At 50.3% G+C, this 5,540-nt stretch overlaps 1 protein-coding gene across 3 annotated transcripts in view; it reads left to right on the top strand.

The window, feature by feature from the left end:
• Positions 1 to 3,649: 3,649 nt before the first annotated feature.
• COQ8A (coenzyme Q8A) overlaps positions 3,650 to 5,540 on the top strand; it is a 36,458-nt gene continuing 34,567 nt past the window's right edge. The window contains exon 1 of one of the 3 annotated variants that reach the window (XM_038176117.2): positions 3,650 to 3,764. The gene's annotated coding sequence lies outside the window, so the exon portion shown is untranslated. The remainder of the gene's footprint in view (positions 3,765 to 5,540) is intronic. The other 2 variants (XM_038176118.2, XM_072035493.1) reach the window with 2 other exon arrangements.

Below are 5,540 nucleotides of genomic sequence, written 5' to 3'. Positions count from 1 at the left end.
TCCTCATTGATATAAGAACCTTCCTAGAAGCGATCACATTTTTGGATAAGGCAGCAAATCTGTTGAAAGCTGACTGAATGTGGCAATACTGGGTAAGATTTGAGAAGCAAATGACAGTTGTAGTACCGAAGATGTATTGTGACAGATTTCTTAATGCTGCTCATGCTTGCTCTGTACATTCAGATCTGCACTGTGCAGATCTGCAAAAGGAAACAAATACATAACACAGAAATTGCATGGGATTTAGACACTGAAGGAAAAACTTGTAACATGCAACAGCCTCATTCTGCTGCCACGTCATACTGGAGGCACTAAGGCATCAATGGATGCCAAACTTTAGTTTTTAGCAGGAAAGTCTTCTAGGTTTCTTCTAGCCACCCTGCTTGAAAGAGCTTAATCTAGCAGGTGTTTGCATTGCATGTTTAGCAGATCAGCTCCTACAGAAACTCTGACAGTTGATTCAAAGCGTGTGTCTCTGCTGTTTTATCTACAACCTTCTGGTGAAGGGCACAAAACCAGAATGCAGTGGCCTGGGCTTCCTTCCCAAACTGATCCTGGGGTTCTGCCCACAGGCAGCAGCTCTTCAAGCACTGCTCCCACACGGCTCCATCCCACGGGGTCCATCCCCCAGGAGCAAACTGCTCCAGCACGGGTCCCCCACAGCTGGGTGGCAGCTCCCCCCAGACCCCCTGCTCCTGCATGGGCTCCTCTCCAAGGGCTGCAAGCTTTTATCTGACACACAGCAGGTTCTGGACTCCTCTCAGAGGCCACCCTTGCAGACCCCTGCTACTAAAACTTGCCACATAAACCCAATGTAGATGCAAATTAAACAGCAGCAGGAAGAATGGTTTACCACATGGGAATAAAGTGAACCAGCCAGGCCTGTCTTGGAAAGATTGGGAGAGCTTTATCCCTTGCTTGTTCTGCCTACATCTGAAATTATGACAGCGTGCTCATGCAGAAACGCATGGAATTCTCCATGCTCAGCACAGTGAGTAAGACATTATTTCACAATTAATGCTGACCTGACGCAAGTTAGGTGGCATTACGCACGAACTTGGAGCTGGCATCCAAATTCAGTACATCTCTAGATAAAAGAGCGTCCTCAAAGAAAGACGTCTCAAATATCTCTCTTTTCTGAGGAAGGTAAAAATTACCTTTCTTTTAGAGAAAATGGTATGGACTTAAACAAAAATTTAATAGTTAATTTGTATACACTCCTGGAAATGTCAGTATTGACTACATATTTTCGACAAAACTTTTTGAGGCTAGCACCTTATTAAAGCCACATTTTTGTATCACCTACCACATCCAGTCTCCATCCAGTTCTCACACACAAAAGTCTCATGTTTGGCCTCTCCATTTCAGATATGTTTTGTCTGTGCATGGCCTGTGCCATGGCAATGAAGAAAAAATGTGCCTTCCTGGGGGAATTTTTTCTTAACCTTTTAAGTTAATATTTAGCCTTACTAGTATTTACTGAGGCTTCCTTCCAATCTGGACAGTGGCTGGGTGACACGTTTTAACAAGATTACTTGCAGCTGTCTGTTGTGGCTGGCAGAGAACATCTCATGGCTCAGCTGGGAAGGTGGCTGGGGCTTTGGTGGGATGCTAATTTTTTATTTAAAATAAGGAAACAAAACACATGAAGGAATTTCTGTAATATTTAAACAAGGTTTTATGTGTTCGTAAATACCAGGCAAATCAACCTTGGTGTCAATAGATGAAGGCAAGGGATATAATTGTCCCACTACATAGAGCAGGGAAGTTTGGAACTAGCAGATCAACAGCAATATTCACCAGCTGTAGAGCTGAACCCCTACACACATGTGTAGCAAACTATTGATACAGCGTGCTTTACAACTTCACAAAACCTGCATCTCCCACTAGCTTTGAAGTAGGTCCTTCAGTGTGGATTGAAGTACTCAGTTCAGACTACTAGTTAGCTAAAAAAAGTTGGACAAAGCAAGCAATTAACATGGCTGAAATCAAAGCTCAGGGCTGTTTGTTCATTACTCCTGTAAGTTATGCTATGACTAGAGGGCGTTTATGAGAATAAACGAACTATTATACTGTAAGAATAAATGAACTATTTAATCCGTAAACCTTGTCCAAATATACTTCTGCACTAATGCAACCTTGCAGCAAATACATCAGAAAGAATGCCTTGTATTAGTTTTCAGGCAGGAAAGTTGTTGAGGCACGTGCTTACCAAAGCAGAAGAAACCCCCCATGGTTAGGTGGAAACAGTTAGAGACCTGCTGCTCCACCTGCACTGTCACAAGTCCATGGGGCCAGATGGGGTCCACCCGAGGGTGCTGAGAGAGTTGGTGGATGTGATTGCTGGGCTGCTTTCCATCATCTGTCAGCGGTCACGGTCATCCAGAGAGGTCCTGGCTGACTGGAGACCTCCTAATGTGACACCCATCTGTAAGAAGGGTTGTAAGGACCAGCTTGACCTTGGTGCCAGGAAAGGTGATGGAACAGATCATCTTGGGTGCAGTCATACAGCATGTGTGGGACAACCAGGGGATCAGGCCCAGTCAGGACAGGTTCATGAAAGGCAAGTCCTGCCTGACCAACCTCATCTCCTTCCATGACTGGGCGACCCGCCTGGTGGATGAGGGAAAGGCTGTTGATGTAGTCTACCCAGACTTCAGCAAGGCCTTTGACACGGTCTCCCACAGTATTCTCCTGGAGAAGCTGCAGCCCAGGGCTTGGGCAGGTACACTCTGTGCTGGGGTAAAAGCTGGCTGGATGGCCGGGCCCAGAGAGTGGTGGTGAACAGAGGGAAATCCAGCTGGTGTGGAAAGCTGTGCAGACAAAGAAGATCTGGGGGTGCTGGTTGATGCTCACCTGAACATGGCTCAGCAATGTGCCCAGATGGCCAAGAAGGCCAACGGCATCCTGGCTGTGTCAGGAATGGTGCAGCCAGCAGGAGCAGGGAGGTGATCGCCCCCCTGTATTCTGCTCTGGTGAGGCCGCACCTCGAGTGCTGTGTTCAGCTTTGGGCCCCTCACTACAAGAAGGACATCGAGGCCCTGGAGCGTGTCCAGAGAGGGGCTACGAAGCTGGTGAAGGAGCACAAGTCCTGTGAGGAGCGGCTGAGGGAGCTGGGGTTGCACCTAAAGGGAGCCTCCAAAGAGCTGGAAAGGGACTCTTTGTCAGGAGAAAATGACAGAACAGCGGATAATGCCTTTTTTAAAAAAATATTTTATTATTTATTGATTCCTGCAAAGCACACAGCTCTCCACACCGCCACTGGGTACCAACCACCCCCATCACCCCCCGAGCCCCATGAGGCGAGGGGCGATCACCCCGCCCCCCCCCAGCCCTGACGGGTTTCTTCCCCTCTCCCTGAGGCAGCTCCCGCCCTGCCCCGCCCCCTCCCTCCCGCCCGCGGCAGCAGCGGGCCGGGGCCGTGCCACACGCGCCTCACGCCCGGCGCGGCCCCGCCGCACGGACCTCACGGGCCTCACGTCCCCCTGCAGCCGCCGCGCGCACCGCCCTCCCCGCCCCTCATTGGCCCGCGCCCCGCCCGGGCCCTGCTGCCATTGGCGGGAGCGCCCGGCGCACGGGCTCGGCACGCTCCTCGCCGGCCGCGCCGTGCTGGGAGGGGCGTGGACAGCGGGGCGGCCAATGGGAGCGCGGCGGGGGCGGGGCTGGCGGCCGGGCCTGGGCAGGGGGCGGCTCGTGAGGTAAACAGGCGGCGCGGGCCCGGCCGGGCGGGCGCGAGGAGGCGAGCGGCGGGCGGAGGCGGCCGGGTGAGCGCTGAGGGGGGCTGAGGAGGGCTGAGCGGGTCTGAAGGGGGCTGAAGGGGGCTGAGGAGGGCTGAGGGGGCGCGAGGGGCGCTGAGGGGGGCTGAGGGGCGCTGAGGGGGGCTGAGGGGCGCTGAGGGGCGCTGAGGGGGCCTGAGGGGCTCTGAGGGGGCCTGAGGGGCTCTGAGGGGGCCTGAGGGGCGCTGAGGGGCTCTGAGGGGCGCTGAGGGGCTCTGAGGGGCGCTGAGGGGAAGGGACCTGCGTGGTTCGTGTCCCTCAGAGCGCGGCTGCCTCCCCCTGGGCAATCTCAGGGGCAAATCGCCCAGCCATCAGCCGTGCCGCATGTATTTGCTGCCCTCGCCTTTATTTTTCTTCTCCTGCGGGAAGGTTTCTCCCTGGAGGTGGTTGTAAAGGTAAAAGGCAAGCTTTGCCGAGCTTGCTTGTGGCTCAAATGGAAGAGAAAAAAAAAACAGACACACACACAAAAAAACAAACAAAAACGTGAGACCTGAAGGCTCGGTAATGTATCCAAGGGAATAATCATACATCTTACAGGCTTGTGGGGCCGCTGTAGCGAAGTCATCGGGGATTAATGGGCCAGTGCATAGTTCTGCACAGGCACTGAGCAAGCAGGCTATAAATATCCGCAGATATAAAAGTTTGGCTGGTGCTCGCGGTTCCCGACTGTCCGAACTTCTGCAGAACTGTTACATAATGGTACGGCTTCTGATATCCCACCCTGGTCGTGTTGCACCCAGCAAGAATGTAGGTGGGGAGTTGCTTTTTACTGCAGTCCTTCTGGGTAATGGAAAACCAAGCTTTTCAGGAAGCTGCGTGGAAAAATAAAGAAGTTAGAAATCCACTTTTTATAAAAATGAAGCGGACTTTTACTTAGCGTTTAAGAAAAAAGGAATGTAAAAGGATACAAAAGATTTTTCTTCTTTTTTTTTAATAACCTATGGTATACTTTTTCTGTAAAGAATTAAGTTAATATCTTCTGGCCTTTATTTCCTCGGTTGCTCATCTTTAGATTGCTTCGCTAAGCTGGGCATATTCCTTGAGCACGTGCAAAATGATTCTTAGCACGAGGTGCAGAAAGATGATGGTCAAAATCACCAGCAGATTGATCAGAGACTTCTGAAGGGGTTCAGAAATTGCTCTGAGTCAAAGGCTAAAAGCAGATAGATATCTGTCATTTAAAGAGAGTGTGGGCGTCTTGCATTTTTGTGCCATGTCTTAAGTACTTCGTCTTTCATTTTTACCTGGATAGAATAGAGTTGAGCTGTGGCTCACGTGCTTACCCATCTGCTTGCTGTTCGACCTGCAGACTTAAAGCATTTACAAAATGCAGAAATTTCTTTACTGTTAGCGATGACCTTAGTAGCCTTAAATAAGGTACGCTTAAAATAAGCAGTTGTATATTGGACAGTCTTAATCAATGGGGGAGGGGGGAAATAAGTGACCTCCTGAGTGTCTCCTTTATAAAAATAAAGTGGTGTGATAAGTAGAAGAAAAGGTCAGAAGATGTGGAGAATTCCTTTACGTGTTTACCATCTGAGTGTTGATCGCCTTGTTTCATTGCTGTCAAGGACAATTCAGTGCCGGGCGATGCAGCTCTGGTTGTTTCATTTGTGATATTTAGAGCAGGTTAATAATAGCGCGTATGGAATCTTTGCAGCGGGAACAGAGCTTGTTTTGGCTTCTAGTCCTCCAGCAGTCCTTGTACAGGCAACTGGTGGACTGTTGTTTCACACCTTGTTTGTCAAGTTACATTATTTTTTC

The sequence above is a fragment of the Anas platyrhynchos genome, chromosome 3 (assembly GCF_047663525.1).
Source record: "Anas platyrhynchos isolate ZD024472 breed Pekin duck chromosome 3, IASCAAS_PekinDuck_T2T, whole genome shotgun sequence".
NCBI lineage: Eukaryota > Metazoa > Chordata > Aves > Anseriformes > Anatidae > Anas > Anas platyrhynchos.
This window is presented reverse-complemented; position numbering and strand designations above follow the sequence as displayed.